Here is a 19183-nt window from a genome sequence, read left to right on the forward strand (position 1 = left end):
GTTTAAGGGAGGAAGGGGAAGGGAGAGGACGAGAAGAGCGGGAGGTGGAGCTGTTTGGGAGGAAGGGGAAGGGATGGAATAGCAGCAGCCGCAGCCACAGCCAGAGCCAGAGCAGCTGGGGCCGCCCCCTCCACCAGCCCCGCTGCAGCAGCAGCAGCAGCAGCAGCAGCAGCAGCAGCAGCGAGGAGGAGGAGGAGGAGGAGGAGGAGGAGCCGTCGGGACTGTGTGTGTGTACTTGGGAGGAGGAGTAGGAGGAAGAGAAGGAAGGGTGTTTCCTAAGGCTGTTCCCAGGCCGAGTGACTCAAAGCAGGAAATTCCCCAAGACCGGCTAGCCCGAGCTGGGGAGCGCGAGGTCCCGCGAGCCAGCCCCTCCGCCCTGCCTGGGGGGCTAGGGACGCCTTGCAGGGGAGCAGCAGCTGGGCAGAGGCGCCTCCCCCACCGCCCGGTAAGAAACTTTTCTCTGCTTCTCTCTCTCTCTGTCTCCCCCGGGGCCCGCACCATGCACGGGGCGTGGGAGCTTGGGGAGGAGAAGCGGGGAGTCCCCACCGCCGCTTCTCTCCCTCCCCCACCAGCTTTTGCACCCCCCCGCCCCACCCCCCAGCCCCCCGTGCGGTGACCCCTAGTAGCTGGATGTGGGGCGAGGGGCTTCTCGTCTAGTCTGAGCCAGAGTTGGGGACCCCCTTTCCGGGGGGCGCTTCGCGGCCAGTACCTGCATCCAAGCCCATGCGTGGGGGCTGGGGTGGAGGGCCGGCGGGCTGCGGACCGCGCTGTGCAGTGGTGAGATCCTGCCCCGGCGCCCGCCGCCCCCCTTCGTCCTTCGGAGTTGGCTCCAAGCCTCGGGGTCCCCTTGGGGAAAAGAAGGGAGCGAGCGGAGCCCAGCCCTGGGACTTATTTTGGGGAAGGGGTGGCCCACGCATGAAATCTCATCTCAGGAAACCTCACGCACCAAGCTGTGTGTGTGTGTGTGTGTGTGTGTATATGTATGTATGTAAGTATGTAAGTGCGTGTAAGGGCCCCGCACCTTCCTGTCCCTTGGAATGTCACTCCTTGCAATCAACTTCAAGAAAAATATGCAAAGAGTGACCAGGAGTGGAAAACCCCACGCCCCAAGCTCTGTGTGTGTGTGTGTGTGTGTGTGTGTGTGTGTGTGTGTGTTATAGTCTTACACCTTCCTGGTTTTCTGGAATACCACTTCTTGAAGTCGACTCCAATAAAAAGATGCAAGAGGTGACTGGGAGTGGATGTAATTAACCCCCCTGGCTTTCACCAGTGGTTTACTCTTCCCCACCGAGCCCCTAGTTAACCCTTTGGTGAAAGAGGCCTCGATTTAGGTGCTTAGATACCTTTCAGAGAATCCCCGAGGGCCCTGTGAAATACAGTGGCACAGATTTGGGGTTTTTTGGGTCGTGTATGGTTCAAATCAGTAGTGGCCAGGTTATTATATCAGAACAGGATGTTAAGCAACTCAAAGATCTTTGATGAACTCTTTATTTTTAAGATGTGTAAAAACTCACTCTACTTTATGCCCTATGCTTTCTTTTTCTGTTCTCAAACCATTAAATAGAAATAACGCAACTGTATATAAAAGAGAGAGTTATTAAGTGCACACTCACCTAGTATAGTGCTTTAGGGTTGGCCTTTTAAGTTTGAAACTTAGGTTTTTTAATGTAGGAACTCCCTTCACATGTTTTTCCTTACAAAGGACAAGAGATCACTTTTAAAATTAGAGAATTTTCTATAGAAGTCAATTATTGAACACCAGTAGTGTGTAGAGCATTGTGGATAGTGATAGCTGACTTTTATGTAGTTCTTTAAGGCTTGCAGAATGTTTCATCTCATTTGAAACTCACTGCAGCTCTGGGAAGCAAGTGTTAATATCCTTTTAGTAAACTGAGGCCTGAGAAAGGTTAAGTAATGGAAAGTGTAGGTCACTTAAGTAAGCCTGTTAATCTTGCATGAAGATGATAGATCAAGACTTTAAACAACTTTTTTAATGCAATGCTTTTCCCTTGGGAGAGGAGGGAGCTCATTCTAAAGTAAATGGAATTTGCAGGACAGAGAGTGTAAAGCAAGATTTGTCAGGTCTTCTGTAGATGTGTTTTATGCCAGTGTTATGGAAGCAACAGTCACTTTTCTTTCCTCTCCTGATTGTGAGTTTTAAAAATGACATGACAAAAAAAATTCCATAATTTATATTTTAAGTATGGAATTTTAAGTATATCTAGTATAAAATATTAAGTATATAATATTTTAAATATTTTAAGTATGTAGTTGGAAATGTCACAGATTGTGTGGATATAGGAAAAGGAATGAAAGACTAATTGAAGAGTTAAGTTTAAGCATCATTTTTAAAGCCAAGGGGAGGATCCGATGCCAGTCTTGGGGTTGATGTCTTTACAATGACAGACTGTAGTTGCTTATTAAAGCCTGAATTGTATTATTTGTTGTCTTTGGGCAGCTGAAGCTTTGGTATCTTAATATTTGCTACTAATAGACAATTTCAATACTGTATACCTCAGTATGTCATTTACCATGATTTATGTTCATTTTGGCTTGATGGTGTAAAATGGTCATTAATCACTGATTATGAGCTGTCTGCAGGGTAGACTTAAAGCAGTGTTTCAACTAGAAAAAATTCCAGTGCATGTTGATGAGTGTGTTGGAACATTTGACCAGTCTTGTCAAGAGTCTGACAATTAAAAAAGGCTGTCATTCTTAAAACTATACGTGATTATACCTGTACATGTAAGATGTTAGATTTGCACTTGCTATTTTGTTATTCCTGGAGCACCTTTGCTTGACATTTTCTATTTGAAGAAAATAATGGCACATAAATGAACTTGGGGCCTGAAAGAAATTAAACCAAACTTTTAAATGGCGTTATAGGCAAATGTAATTTCCTTTAAAAAAAAAAAAGAAATTGTAAATGTTAGCATTATATTGCTATTGCCAAGTCTACTGGTGCTCACTCCTGTAGTCGTTGTACCATTATGGTTAAAATGGGATTATGGCGTTGAAGATTTCCTGGGCCAAAAGAAAAAGGTTTGTAGGGTCCTTGTGTGTTTATGTGTGTGTTTGTGTTCACTCGTAAACACAGGCACCATTAGCAGTCATCTAATCCATGAAATTGTCTTGAATAGTTTGATAATTGTATTTTAATATAATTGATTTCCTTTGTAACATGTTTTATGCATTGAAAAACATTATTTTTAGAAGAAGATTATTGGTTTCACCAGATAGCAGAAGGGGTCTATAACACATAAAAAATTAAGAATCCTGATCTAGTCCATTCCTCTCTTTTTTATTAATGAGACAACTGAGGCCCAGAGGGATGAAATGACTTTCTTAAGGTTATATAATTTTAATTAAGATTGTTATCTTTTGGACCAAATTCTCAAATCACTTATGCTTATTCTAATTCTTAATTTATGAAGATGGCAAACATCAGGCAAACATGTGATTTTGATTTTGATTTTTTTCTCAGTAACACTAGTGGATTTACACTGATTCATCCATACACCCTCACTCAGCCCCCTTTGTGACCTATTCTGATAGATCCATTTGAATACTCTCTCTCTCTCTCTCTCTCTCTCTCTCTCACTCTCTCACTCTCACTGCCTCGCATTTTCTCACTTCTCTCTTAACTGAGCAAAGGATTCAGATATTGAAAAAAAAAATAGTTTTACAGTTACAGTTTTATAAATAAGCTACAAATAGGTCCTTTTGCCTTTTTTAAAATCTCTTTGGGATACAGACCTAGTAGTGGTTTTGCTGGGTCAAAGGGTATGCACAGCTTTATAGCCCTTTGGACATAATTCCAAGTTGTTCTCCAGAATTTATAAATCAATATGGAGATAATACAACTGATGGACCTGAGGCAGAGAATGTGACTTATCCAAGGTGATACCCCTAGGTGCTGGTTGGTGGGTCTAGGACTACAGCTAAGATCTTTTTCACTCGAAGAAATTGTGAGGCTCAAATAAGAATTTATTGAGAGAAACACAGAGGCACGTAGATGGTTCAGTGGATAGATCACTAGGCCTGGAGTCAGGAAGACCTGAGTTCAAATCTAGCTTCAGACACTTATTAGCTGGGTGACCCTAAACAACTCATTTAACCTCTGCTTTCCTTAGTCCACCAGAGAAGGAAATGGTAAACTACTTGAGTATTTTTTGCCAAGAAAATCCCATGGACAATATTGGCGTGTTATTGTCGACGGGGTCCCAAAGAGTCGGATGTGACTAAACAACAAACTGAGAATGTGGCATATTAGATAGAGAGTTGGCCTCAGTCAAGAAAACCTGGATTTAAATTCTGTCTCTGGAGTACTTCTGGCTATGTAACCCTGCCAGGGCAAGTCACTTAACCTGGCAGTGTCTTTGGCATCTCTTGAAGACTCTTAAGTTATAAAAAAAAAAAAAAATCGCAGGTCTGCATTGGTGTAAGGGGTTTCTCAACCAAAAATTTGTATGTGTGTGTGTGTGTGTGTGTGTGTGTTTGTGTATATATATGTGTGTGTGTGTGTTTGTGTATATATATATATATCTATATAGCGATATATAGATATATGTGTGTGTATTCATATATATGTGTGCATGTATGCATATAAGATACATACATGAATACATACACACATGTATAACCTATGTGACCCGTAAAATGTTGTGCAAAGTGAAGTGGAGCTAGAATGATGATGAAATCATGGTACCAATCCTCTGTGGGCTGAGTTTCACATGAAGACAAGGAAAATTACCCACGCCAGTTCCCTGGCTCTATGAATAGAGTTTGATTTTGCTTATTCAGTGGAGAAGTACCATCAGTACTTTCACAGTGCTCATCTCTAAGGCTTACATTAGTCATTAAGGGATCTTGACTTCCCTAAAAGGGTGAACTCTTTGGAGACATTCCATTCTTTGAGTCCTTTCTGTCATTCAACTTAACAAATTATATCAAGGGTTTATTATATGCTTAGGAAACCATGAGTCTTCAGGGAGTACAAAAGAAATTAAGAAATGGTTCCTGTCTTTAAGGTGCTTATAATCTACTTAAGTATCTATTGATCGACTCACTGGAATATTTGCTCTTGATACAAAGCTAGAAAAGAATTCCACTGATTTCCTTTTTCTAAAAACAAGTAGAATTACTCAAGGAGAAAATTATTGGAGTGAAGGGGCTGGGAGAGCAAGAGTGAGATGGTGAGAAAAACTAATTGTACACCCCTCCTCCCATCTTCTTTCTCTTCCTTTCTGCCTATGAACATCCCAAGTCTCTCCCATCCTTAAAAAAAAAAATCCTTATTATTCTATTCCTTCAAACTGTTTTCTTCCGAAGCTCTTCCTTTTCACAACCAGACTCCTAGAAAGAAAAAAAAAATCTGTCTATGCCTCCACACAGCCTCCTCTCACTCACTTTTCAGCCTCCTGCAGTCTGAATTCTGTCTTCATCATCTGAGTGAGACTGCTCTTTCCAAAGTTACTAGAGAGCTCTTAATTTCCAGATTTAATTTTTTCCCCCCAATCCTAGTCCTCCTTGACTTCTCAGAAGCTTTTAATGCTGTTGACCATTCGATCTTGGATACTCTTTTTGGGGGGGCAGAGGTGGGTAGCATGGGGTTGTGACATTGTTCTCTCTTGGTTTTTCCTCTTAGTTGTTTGGTGGCTTCTCTGTTTCCTTTGCTAGCTCATCATCCAAAATGTACTCCTTAAATATGGGTGAATGCCAAGACTGTCCTTGCCACCTCTGTTTTACCTACCGCTTCTGAGATTGAATACAAGCGCCTCTGTTTGGCAATTAAAGCCTCTTCACAGTCTGCCTCTAGTTTACCTTTCTAGACTCCTTATAAATTCCTTCCCTTCATACACTGGTGCTTTGCCTGAGGTCATAGAACCAAGACTGTTGGCACCAGGTCCATGCCTTTGAGTTGTCCTCACGATGCCTTCACACTCTGGTGCTTACTTCATACACAACAATCCATTTCTCGGCTTTTTGCATAGGCTCTCCCCCATGTTCCCTTTGCCTTTTAGAATTCCTATTTTCCTTCAAAGCCCAGCTCATCTACCACTTTCTCCACGAAGCCTGTCCTGATACCCTCAGTTTCTAGTGTCCTTTCCCCACCCAAAAAAATGACTTCATATTTGTTGTATGTACTTATGTGTATATTTCTCCCCTGATTGAATATAAGTCCCTTAAGGGAAGGGACTATTTCATTTCTGTCTTTGTATTCCTAGTGTCTAGAACAGTGAGTGTTTGAAACGTGTGGGCACTGAGTGTTAATGGTTGTGTGACCTCAGGCAAGTTACTTCATGTATCTGGGTCTTAAGAATTGGACTAGATGCTGTGCAGAGACTTTTTTTTTTATTCTATAGTATTAAATACTTCTCACTTTCCTGATAATCAGAGTAATCTTGGAAGGGAGTGGGAAGGTGGGGAGAAAATTTCCTGATTTGGGGTCAAAACTTAGGGTCCAAGAAGACAGTATCTTTGAATCCTAAATTAACAAAGTCTTTCCTCCATCTAAATGGTAAAATTGTTTTCAGATTGGCAGTTGAGAATATCCATAGGCAGATGTAGATGATTTTTCCTATCTGTCACAACAATACCACCACATATCCGTATAATGTTCTACAGCTTACAAATAATTTTAATATTTTTTGCCATTTATAATTCTGTAAGGTAGGATGGACATGCAGTGTTAACTTCCTCATTTTATTTATTTTTGTCAAACATTTATATACTGCCAGGCACTGTGCTAAGAGCTTTACAAATATCTCATCTGAAAAAAACATTTGGAACGATTCACAAATAACTTGTCATCCTTTTGCAGGGGCCATGCTAATCTTCTTTGTCTAGTTCCAGTTGTACAATACTTGGTGCCAAAGCCAGCACCGTCACCTCCATTTTCAAATGAAGAAATGCAAGGGGCTGAGAGCTTAAGTAGTTTACCTGAGATTACAGAATGAGGTCTGTTGACACCTATTCCAATGCCTTGGAGCTATCTTACACTGCCTCTGTCAATGTCATGTTGGTTTCCTAAACATAATAAAGGTGGAACTTTTGCCTGAGTTAGCTTATTGGCCAGTTGTGGAAATCAGTTTATGGTTCCCCCACCCTTTTTGGACAGATCTTTTGCCCAAATGGTGTCGTGTACAGGCAGTGAAATAAATTATTGGTGGCGCAGTGAGAAGAGCACGGCCCTTGATTCAGGAGGACCTGAGTTCAAAATTCAGCCTCAGACACGTAACACTTACTAGCTTTGTGACCCTGGGCAAGTCACTTAACCCCATTGCCTAACCCCCCCCCCCAAAAAAAGAAAGAAATTATTAACACTGTATCTGCTGTAGTGTCTACAGAGTCCATTTTTGTCAGGTGTAGACAGTTAAGCTGCATGAGAACAAACTTCATGAGACATCAAGAATGAGCAGCTAGGGATGTCAGGGTACTAATACCATGTTTTTTCATAAACCCTATGAATTATGGCAAGTCAAGTCAACAAGCATTTATTAAGTGCCTGTTATGTGTCAGGAATTGTGCTAAGTGTTCAAGATTGTTGTTCATCCTTCTTTCTCAAAGAGGACCAATGACATCATGAGGGTGATATCTTGACTTGCTGGTGAATTGGATTTAAGTGAGGCAGAGCTGCTTAAAGTCATCAGCCTCACTCTCTCCTCCAAAGTCATTGAAGTCCAGTGGTAGGACAGAAGTCAAGATGAAGACTAGCCATGGCCTTTCTAAATTAAGATCTTTCCCAGGCCTCAGTTTGTCTGAGGCAAGGCCCATTCAGTGAGCAAGGGCTAGGTAAGAATTGAGGCAAGAGATGGCCTAATTTACTATCACAAAAATATCAATGTGGGAGGGAAAGACCCTCAAAGTTTCTGATCAGAGCAGAAAATAATTACTATTCACGCTGATTTTAAGCCATCAAACCTAAACTATGAACCATAGAGGTTTGGATTGGTGGCTGTTATTGACCACTCAATGGAAGCCAGAGTGATTTGGTTTTAAAAGCTCCATTTGAAACACAATGGGCTTTTTTAAAACCTTTTTTTTTCAGAGCTACATTTCAAGAAATCATAAATGAAAATTGCACAGGACAGCTTTTTGAAAGAAAAATGATAATACTAAAAAAGTAAAGTTTTTAAAAAAGTGTTCAGGATACAAAAAAGGGCAGAAGACAGTCCCTACTAAATAAACTTCAGTGATTTGTGGGTCTTATAGTACCTTAGAGGAAGGCATTAGATCATCACAAAAACAATAGCCTTGCATTTGTAACAAATAGCTTGGTATGAGCCACTTGCTTACACATCATCTCAAAGCAATGAACTTCTAAAAAATCTTCTTTCTCTCTCTCTTTTTTTTTTTTTAGGCAGTCGGGGTTAAGTGACTTGCCCAAGGTCACACAGCTAGTCCGTGTCAAGTGTTTGATCTGAGGCCGGATTTGAACTGAGGTCCTCCTGACTTCAGGGCCGGTGCTCTATCAAAAATCCTCTCTCTTGAGTTGTGCAACTTGTCCACATTTTCATACCCTACCCCAGGTGTAGACCAGTTGTTATTAAACCAAGAGAAGGTGGAAGAATGAGGCTATTATTTTAAGATCTCTGTTTTCTAATTATTCTCCTAAGAGTCTGATTTCTGTTTAAAACCTTTAAATTCTCTTTGACATGTATACTTCCTCTCATTGATAGACCCAAAGAATTTAGAGTTGGAAAGGACCCTAAGGGCTTTGACTAGTTTTGTAAAATTCTAGTGGCCTGTTAGGACAGAGCTCTGAAGAGGCACTGATTGAAAGTTCTTTTGCTAGTTTGAACCCTAATCTAACACATTTTAGCATGATTGTGTCTATAGTTATAAAGACCAGATGGCTGGCCTTGAACAGAAGTGTTCAAAATCTTTTTTGGTCTCAAGACCCGTTTACGGCTCAGATTCTCTCATCTCCCCTCCCCAAAGAACTTTTGTTTATAGGAGTTATATCTATCAATATTTAACCCATTAGAAATTAAAATATCTTAGTATTATTATATCACTGGCCTTGAGTAATGGTTTTAAGACTTGAGTTATGCATAAAACAAAATGGTAATGATAAGTGGAATTGTTTTCTTCTTTGTACTTCTATCTCCAGCTCCTTGCACAGTGTCTGACATATAGTAGGGGCCTTAGGCTCAGGTGACATAGCTTTCTGTGGCCTAAGTACAAAAGTATCCTCCCAGTATGGGAGGATAAAGTAGTCCCTCTTTCTCAGGAATGACAGGTGCGGGCTAAGGCAAGCTGCAGTAAGTGAACTGAGGCTATATCCTTGTTAAGTATCCTTTCCATTTTAGCTGTTATGTGGTTTACAGGTGTCTCATTTCATTGCAATTCAGAACCCTAAGACCAGTCTAGGACACTACCACCTCAGACCTAATGCAGAAATCCCTTCTACAACTTCCCTGGCAGGTGGTCAGTTTGAAATAGGGGTTCACTAGTGATTCAAGGTACGAAGTTTGCAACTGATTTTCAGGGTATCTTCTAATTTATGTGTAAGATAAAATCCAGTCAGTCAATGAAGATGGTTTCATTACTTTTTAAGAAAATTACTAGCTGACCCTGTAGGACAGATACTGTTCCTACCACAATATTCAACTCTCAGGGTTCTATGAATACTTTGGTTAAAAAAAAAAAGAATTATTTTGTAAAGTGAAAATATCAGCCCTTTGATTTTTTTGTTTTATCAGATAAGAAAGTAAAAAGATATTCAGAGTTTTTTTTTGTCAAGGTAAGCATTTATTAAGTACTCCTATGTGCTAGAACACTGTGCTAAACACTGAGGTTGCAGAGAAAGGCAAGAAACTAGTCCCAGTTCTCACAGAGCTCACAGTATAATGGGGGAGACAACCCTGCAGACAAGTAGGTACGAACAAGATATAGACAGGACACATTCAGCATGATCTCGCAGAGCAGAAACTAAGATTAAGGAGGACTGGGACAGCCTTCTTTGTAGAAGATGGGTGAGAATTGAGGGAAGCCAGAAGGCAGACATGAGAAGAAGCAGAATTCTAGGCATGAGGGCAGCCAGTGAAAGCGTTAGGAGTTAGGAGAGAGAGTGTCTAGGCTAATATCACCCGATCACATAGTATATGAAGGGGAGAAAGGTGTAAGAAGACTGGAAAGGCAGGAGGGCACCAATTATGAAGGACTTTAAAAGCCGAACACAGAACTTTATATTTGATCCTGGAACCACTAGAGTTTACTGAATGGGGTTGGAGGTAGGGATGACATGGTCAGACTTGTGCTTTAAGAAGGTCAATTTAATAACTCTGAATGGAGGATGGACTGGAATGGGGAGAGACTTGAGGTAAGAAGACCAACTGGAAGACTGTTTAATAACCTAGGTGTGAGGTGATGGTTTGCACCAGAGCATCAGAGGAGAAGGGGGAGAGGATGAGGTATGTTACCAAGGTGCAAACTACAGGATTTGGTAAGTGATTGGATATGGGTACTTGAATGTTTTTCTTCAATTTTTGAAGAGTTGGCTTCTGACTCCTCGAAAGGTGTAGAGAGTTTAAAATTTTGGAAAGGAACTTGGAGAGGTAAGTAACTATATGCATACTTGTTGGTTTCAACTTCAGTGTCTATAGATTAACATGAGACATTTATTGGGGCCTTCTCTTCTAGCGTCATTGGAGTTATTGCCTGTAGCCGTCATCCCAATACCCAGAACACTCTCCCTCTGTGGTAACATCTCAAGGATAGCCTTCCCTTAAAGATATAGCTCAGCTATCATCTTCCTCACCCTCCCAATTATTAGGGTTTTCCTAACTTTACCCAAATTATTTTGCTATATGTTTTGTACTTACTCCTCATGTGTATTTGTTGTTTCCTTCTCAAAAGAATGTAAGCTCCTTCACAATAGAAATGGTTTGATTTTTGTCCATGTATCCACAGTGTCTGACATAGGGTAACTAAGCATTTAAATGCTTTCTGAATTGAATTTTGAATTGTGTACATCTTACATCCTCACATTAGAATATAAGTTTCTCAAAGGTAGTAATGGTTTTTTTCCCCTCTGTTTTATCTCCTGAACCTAAAGTAGTAGATAGTGCTTTGCACATAGTAAGCATTTAGCAAATATTTGGTGAATTGAGTTAAATTTATCTCCCTAGTTTATGACTATTGAAATTCGTCATGGAATTTGACCATCTTCCCATTTTATTAGACTCTTCTTGACCGCCTCTAGCAATTTGAAGTGATCACTTATTCATTATCCTTGTACATGTTCTGTAATTTTTTTTAAAGATTGTAGAAGTCAGCTATGTGCCAAAATTGCATGTAATTAAAGATGGAAGTTTGGAACATTTTTATAAATAGAAGGCAATTTTTTTGCAGTACAGTCTGAAAAATACTGAGTTAGAATATCTTAAAACTGTCAACTCTGAGAGGCCGATTTGGCCTAGAAAATTCATATTAGAGCAAATGATAAAAGCAGGAAAAGGCTTTTCCAGGACAGTTTGGCTTTCACAAACAGAACTCCCATTGTAGGGATGGTGTGTCTGTAAAGCTCTCTGTTCACATGACTACAAAAATATTTGGGACAGAAAGATCTTGAGTGTAATCCTGGGTTACTGAAGGAGTTGATCTGTGTGTTAATGCATTTGGTTGTTCAGAATTATAGGGAGGGTTTAAATAATTTTGCATTGTTGATTTTCATGTCTGGTACATCTTTAAACTTTTCAATTTAAGGATTTGGTGCGGAAGTTTCTGTTAAAACCCTGTTTAATATTCCCAGACCACTGTTCCTTTTCTCTTTCCCATAAATAGTTGCCAAGAGCGCTCTATTTCTCTTGTAATTCCTTTCCTTCATATCAGTCTTCCTTAGTAGCCTTGTATAATTTAGTTCTTCAGAGGGATGTTCATTTCATTTCTGTGATTTCTTCTCTTTGATTTCTATCTTCCACCAATCCAGAGGTAAACCCTCTGTGCAGACACTCTCCAAGAGTTAATCAAAAAGTAATCCCTAATTAAAAATTCTTGACGTACCTTTGTCTGACCACAGCTTATCATTCCATCTCTCCTCCTAAATTAAGTCAATTCAACTCAACCAGCAGTTATGTGCCAGGCATTGTGCTAATCACCCAAGATACAAAGAAAAGACAGAAAACAGTCCCTGTTCTCAAGGAGCTCACAGTCTGATATGGGGAGACGACATTTAAAGAACTATGTACAAACGAGATATAGACAGAATAAACTGGAGATAATCTTGGAAGGTATTAGCATTAAACCCATTCTTTAATCTCATCCAGATCTCTAGTCCCTCTGCCTTTCACTTATTTCTCAGGTCATTATCTCTGCCCTGACTTTACTTCCCTCAGGGTAGTCTTGACATTGTAGTTAGCTGGTTTAGTCCTATGCTGTCTTCCAGTCTCAAACGCCTTGCACCCTTGTTCTGTATATCAGTGCTAAGCCTCATCCTTGGATTACCCCAACCTGCCTCTGCAGCTCTTACTCACAGGCTGCTGAACCGAGTTGGGAGGAAGTTATACAACCGTGCTGACCGGGTACATTATAAATTAATGCTATCCAGCTTCACCAGGTCCCGCTTTGTATCGTCAGCCTTTTTATTCTCCCCCTATTGATTCCCTGTCTCACTTCTCACAGAAGTTTTTTTTTCCCAAATCTTCTCTTAAGCCTGCTTCCTTTTCCCTCCTAAGATGAGAAATTGCCCTCTTTATTGAGAAAAATTGAGGCTATTTGATTTGAGCTACCACTTCCATTCTCTTCATCTTAAAACCCCTTGACATCATTTCCTATTTTTTCCTCCCTTTCTGCCAGTCTCTGGCAGTGAGATGGCTCTTCTCCTTGCTAAGACCTAACCCTCTACATGTGACCTTGATCCTCCCTCCCCTTCCAACTTCTCTAGCAGATTGCAACCTTGGTCATCTCTCCTCTCAAATCTTCACCTTCTCTTCATCAAGCGGTTCCTTCTTTATGACCTTGAAACATGCCCAGATCTCCTACATCCTTAAACCTTCCCTGGACATTACCATCCTCTCAAGCTCTTGTCCTATATCTCTCCTCCCTGTTTCAGCCATACTCCTTGAATATAGTGTCTAAATTTGCTGCCTCCACTTTTCTCTCAATCATTGCTCTACCCTTTACCATCTGGCTTCTGACCGCATCTTTCAATTAAAATTATTCTCTCCAAAGTTACCAAGGATCTCTCAAATTGTCACATCTAATAGACCTTATCTTTCTTGACCTCTCTCTCTCTCTCTCTCTCTCTCTCGTTTTTGTTTCACTCTCTACTGTTTCCCCTGTTTGTTTGAACAGTTTTTTTGTCTCTTTTGCTGGTTCACCATCCAGATCACACATTCTAACTCTGTGTTTGTTCCCCAAGACACAATCCCAGGCCCCTTATCCCTTCTCTTTCCATACTCTCTCATTTGATAACCTTGTTAGTTCCCATTATCATTTCTTTGCATGTGACTGACAGATCTACTTATCTAGCCCTTAGCCTCTCCTTTAAATTTCAGTTCCATATCACCAATTAACTCTTAGGTAATTTCAAACTGGATGTCATGGGATTATTTCTATCTGTACATATACAAAACAGAATTCATTATCTTTCCCTCCAAACTCACTTCTCTTCCAGGTTACTATTGAAGGTGACACCATTTGTCCAGCATTACCCATAACTTACTCTTCCCTCACTCCACAGTTTCCAAATCTTGACATTTCTATGTCCTTAGCATCTCTCCCATATTCCCCTCACTTCCTTCTCATGCTGTCACCACTTTTAGGCCTTCTTCACTTCTAATCTAGATTATTGCAATAGCCTCTTTATTGATCTACTTACCTCAGGTCTTTCCTCATTCCAAATCATTCCAAATCAGTGGATTTGGTCAGTGATTTTCCTGATGAACAGATCTCCACAAACTTCGATGGGCCCCTGGGAGATAGCTCAGAATCACAGTGAATAGAGTGTTGGTCTTAAGGCCAGGAATACTTGAGTTTAAATCTGGCCTCTGACACCAGCTCAGTGACCCAGGGTAAGTTACTTAACATCTGTTTGCCTCAGTTTCTTTGGTGAAATGGGTGTGATAACACCTACCTCCCAGTGTTGCTGTGAAGACTGAATGAGATAAAAATATGTAAAGTCCACTGTATAAATACTAGCTACTACTACTGTTATTGTTTATAGAATCAAATATGTTGTTGTTTGTTGTTCAGTTGTTTTTCAGGTGTGTCCGACTTTGTGAGTCGGACCCACTTGGGGTTTTCTTGGCAAAGATACAGGAGTCCTTTGCCATTTCTTTCTCTGGCATTTTACAGAGGAGGAAAATGAGGCAAATGGGGTTAAGTGACTTGGCCAGGACCACATAGCTGGTATGTGTGTGAGGCCAAATTTGAACTCAGGAAGAGGAGTCTTCCTGACTCCAGGTCCAGCACTCTATCCAGTGTGCCACCTAGCTGCCCCTAAATCAAATAAAGCACCTCTTTTAAGCTGTTAAAGCTCTTCACAACTTGGCCCCACCCCATCTTTCCAAATTTATTGACAATACACTTCCTCCTGCACCAAGCAATCCAGCCACAGTGACCTCCCTTTTATTTCTCATACATAACACTCTATCCCCCATCACCTTGCCTTTCCACTGACTGTCCCCCATGCCTGGAATATACTCTCTCCTCACCTTCACCTGGTAGAAACCTTTTTTTCCTCTAAAACTTAACTCAAATACCACCTTCTACTTGAAGTCTTTACTGATTTCCCTCCCCTCAACTGCTAATGCCTTCCCTCTCAAACTATATTTCAATTACTTTGTATTTATTTTTCTTAATTTAGTGCACGTATATAACACACACTAAATTAAGATAAATACAAAGGTGTGTGTGTATGTATGTATGCATATGCATGTGTGTGTGTGCATGTGCACACACACGCTTGTCCCCTTGTCTGTCCATTGGAATATAAACACCTTGCTAGCAGAGAGAGTTTCATTCATTTTGTTTGTATCCTCAGGACTTAGCCAAATTCCTGGTACATAGTAGATATTTAATAAATGCTTATTGGTTGATTAAATTACTGTGATCAAAAATGACCTGATGGCCAGTCTTTCTGGGGATGAGCCACTCCAAATTTAGCAAGACTGATCCTCGGACAAGAGATATACCAACAGTTGCCAGGCTGGAGGGCTTGAAGCCTTTACAGCTTGCTAGGCCCGGCCAGAGCTTATGCTTGGCTTCCACAGCCTTTGAGAACCTGGCAGCATCACCCTCCTGTGATGAAACACAGGGGAAGGACTTTAGTGAAAGTAGCATTGCATCCCTTAATGCCCATCACAATGGAGAGAGATTGTCTTTGATGTCAAATCTGAAAAATACGGAAAAATTCCAGATTTGATTGACTTAGGTTTGATTTGTCCGTGTCCCCACACTATAACACACAATTTGGCAGAATAAAAGAGTCTTGTTGTTTTTTAACATTTGTTTTTGAATGAGAGTCTGTTTGTGAGAAGCAAGGTTTGGAGTGTCCCTAGCTAATCTCCATGCACTTGCCAGTGCAGTGCTTCAGTGGATGCAGAATTTATATACTAATGAAGTGTGTTTAGCTAAAGTTATTGTCAGTCAGCTCACTGGTCTTTTTTGTTTGTTTTAGTATTATCATGGGCAGCTAGGTGGTGCATTTGATAGAGCATTGGACCCGGAGTCAGGAAGACTCGTCTTCTTGCATTCAAATCCGGCCTCAGATACTAACTGTGTGACCCTGGGCAAGTCACTTCACCGTTTGCCTCGGTTTCCTGGTCTGTAAAATGAGCCAGAGAAGGAAATGGCAAACCACTCCAGTGATTTTCCCAAGAAAACCCCAAATGGGGTCCCAGAGAGTTACATACTACTGAAAGTAACTGAACAACAATAGATAGAGAGCTGAAAGGGACCTCAGAGGCCATCTAGTGCGTTCTTCTCATTGTGCAGATGAGGAAACTGAAGACGGAGGAGGTGAAGTGACTTGTCCAGGGTCACATTTTTTCCATGTTATTTCCTCATGCATTTTCCCATCCCTACTGAGCCCTCGTTTGTAACAAAGGAAAACAGCTAAACAAAAAAGACAAAACCAAACTTCTCCAGACATCCACTCATCTCCTCGTCATGGTGTGGAGATGTCATTCTCAACTCCTCATTCTCTCCTACCTCCTCCGATATAGAGTTAGTTGTCAAGGCATGTTTTCCTGCCTTCATCTCTCATATTCACCTCTTTCTGAAACTGGGATCTTCCTGACTCCAGGCCCAGCCCTCCCTGTCTCTGCAGCACCACCAATCTCCAAGTAACCAAAGTCTCCCAAGTGAATAGCATGCTTATTTGTTACTTAGCACATATGATTAGGGTGTATCCTCAAGCCTGGGTTTTTACAATTAGTGATATCATCTGGAATTTCAGGAATGACTGCATTACATACACCCTTTCTCCACTGGTCTCTTGAGTTTACTCATTCATTCAGCAAATATTTGAGTGCCTTTTGCAGTTGAGGCTCTTTACCACGTGTTTTAGATTTTGGGAGGAGGGGAATAGAAAAATCAATGACCCGGTCTCTCCTCTGAAGAAGATTACAATCCAGTAGTGGTGGAAGGACATGTACAAAGGTAGGTATTTGATAAATGGCGGAGAAATAATTAAGAATTTAGATTTCAAAGAGATCACGGTTGGGTTATGGTGATAAAAGAAGTCTTAATTGAGAAGATGGCATTTGGTCAGGGCCTTCAAGGATAGGTTGGATAGTTATAGGTAAATATTGAATGTGTACAGGTAACCCATATTTTAGGGAATAGGATAGTTGAAGGAGAAGAGGTAGGAACATGTATGTAAGGTGTTTTAGGGTTGGTGAGTAGAGCTGTTTGCCTGGAGAGTCCAAACATGGAGTATGTTTGAAATAAATCAATCAGCAAGTATTTGTAAAGTGCCTGTTATATGTCAAGATACTGTTGGGTGTGATAGTGATACAAATTCAGTGAATGAAATAATCCCCATTCCTAAGGAGTTTACATTCTTGGGGAAAGGAATAATAAAGATGCCTGTGAATATGTCCTGAATAAATATAATAGTTAAATATAAGATAGTTTGATAGAACACCAGCACTTGAGAGGATTAGCAAAGGTAATGTCCAGTGGGATGGGAAAGACAGGTTGGAGCTAGAAACTTCATGGAGAATTTGATATTTGATCTTTTTAGTCAATAAGGAGCCATTGGAGCTTACTGAATGAGAGGAGTGATATGGTCAAATCTGTGCTTGGAGAAAAGGACATTGGTAGCAGTGTGGCAAATGGACCAAAAGAGGAGACCTGAAGTAGATTGTTGTAATAACTCAGGCATGAGGGGGTCAGGCTGAGGTCAGATTGTATAGAGCCTTAAATTCAAAGTTAATGGGTTTGAATTTCCCCCGATCCAAAACTATTCCATGGCTTTTACTTGCCAATGGGATAGTGACAAGATCAAAGGTCAAGGAGGTTTTTTCTTTGTTTTTTTGGTGAGGCAATTGCGGTTAAGTGACTTGCCCAGAGTCACATAGCTAGTGAGTGTCATGTGTCTGAAGGCAGATTTGAACTCAGGCCCTCTTGACTCTGGGGCTGGTGCTCTATCCACTGTACCACCTTGCTGCCCCTCAAGGTATTTTTGTAAGACTATTCTGATGGATTGGAGAGAGGAGAAGACTGTAGGGAAGTCAGGGAGACCAGTTAGGATTCTTTGGAGAAAATCCTGATGCCAGAGACCTGAAGTAGGAGGAGCCAGTGGGAATGGGAAAATAGATGGAAAAGGACATGTAGGAGAGTTTATAGGAGGAATTGACTGGAGGCAGAGAAGGAATGTAAATGAGGGGAGCTGTTGTGTGACTTGAAGGTTTTGACCCTTAGAGGACAGTGACATTTTCTCTGGCTGTCCTCTTTACTTGGCATACTCACTTTCCTCATCTCCGCCTCCTGTCTTCTCTGAATTTGTTTGAGTCCCAGCTAAATTCTCACCTTCTACAAGACGCTTTTCTCAGTTCCGTTTCATGCTAGTGCCTTCCCTCTGTTGATTATCTCCAATTTTTTTTTTTTTGGTTACAGCAACCTGTAAATAACTGGCCATCCTATCATGGTACTGGGTGGGATGGGGCTTTGTGTTGCAATCTGTTAGGGAAGGTGTAGCCACTCTGATGGGGAGACATAGATCATTGAATTATTCAAGTATTGGATTGCCCTCCCCCCCAAAAAAAGAGCAAACAAATACGATTTCTCAAATAGAAACGGATCCTGGATGGCACATACCGACTTAGAAAACTGCTACTCCTGACTGGTATTGAGTTAGTAGGCACTTAAAACCCCTAGTCTTTTTCACTTACATAATTTAAAAAAATCTTAAAATACAGGATTTTACATTTTTATTAAATTTCTTAATTAGATTTAACTGTATTCTAACCAGTCATCCTCTGTCATCCCGAAATGCTAAAGGGCTATAACAGATATCAATATTATTATTGTTATGCTGCATCCTACTCCAGTGCAGAGGTGTCAGCCTCACCTAGATGAAAATATCATGGGGAAATGTTTAATAAAGTAAAGATACAATAAAACATAGAAAATGTCAGTTTGTAACTTTCTAAGTAAATATGTGCAGCAGGGATTTGTTTGTATTTGAGTTTGGCACCTCTGATTTAATGAATAGAGAGCCAGCTTCTTAAGTCAGGAAGCCTGCTTTTGACACAGACTGTGAGGGGGATCTTGGGCAAGTCTGGTTATCTCTCTCTCTGTTTTGATTTTATAATACAAATTGCAGACCCCCCTCCCTTCTTTGCACAGTTGGGGTATTGTGGAACATTGCACATAATGTTGGTCTTGGTTTATGGATTGATTCGTTTTGATGAACTGTCTTTTTTTCCTTCTATTTGTCATGAGGCCACTCAGGGAGGTGGAAGTTAATGATATGAAAGTAATATAAAAATATAACAATACATTTAAAAAAAAAGATTATAAGGTGCAGTTATTTTTGAGTTGTTTCAGTCACGTCCAACTCTCTGTGACCCCGTTTGGGGTTTTCTTGGCAGAGATATTGGAGTGGTTTGCCATTTCCTTCTCCAGCTCATTTTATTGATGAGGAAACTGAGGCAAATGGGGTGAAGTGACTTGCCCAGGATCACATAGCTAATAAGTGTCTGAGGTCACATTTGAATTCAGGTCCTTC

At 40.8% G+C, this 19183-nt stretch overlaps 1 protein-coding gene and 1 non-coding gene across 3 annotated transcripts in view; one reads left to right on the top strand and one right to left on the bottom strand.

Annotated features, from left to right (window-relative positions):
- The first annotated feature begins 246 nt into the window (after nucleotides 1-246).
- CYFIP1 (cytoplasmic FMR1 interacting protein 1) overlaps nucleotides 247-19183 on the top strand; it is a 178005-nt gene continuing 159068 nt past the window's right edge. For both annotated transcript variants that reach the window (XM_027859446.1, XM_027859445.1), the window contains exon 1: nucleotides 247-445. The gene's annotated coding sequence lies outside the window, so the exon portion shown is untranslated. The remainder of the gene's footprint in view (nucleotides 446-19183) is intronic.
- LOC114041185 lies at nucleotides 6780-6882 on the bottom strand. Its single transcript, XR_003568892.1, has one exon. It is a non-coding gene; the product is annotated as a U6 spliceosomal RNA (small nuclear RNA).

This window comes from Vombatus ursinus, unplaced genomic scaffold (genome assembly GCF_900497805.2).
Source record: "Vombatus ursinus unplaced genomic scaffold, bare-nosed wombat genome assembly UNPS02014168.1, whole genome shotgun sequence".
In the NCBI taxonomy this organism is placed as follows: domain Eukaryota; kingdom Metazoa; phylum Chordata; class Mammalia; order Diprotodontia; family Vombatidae; genus Vombatus; species Vombatus ursinus.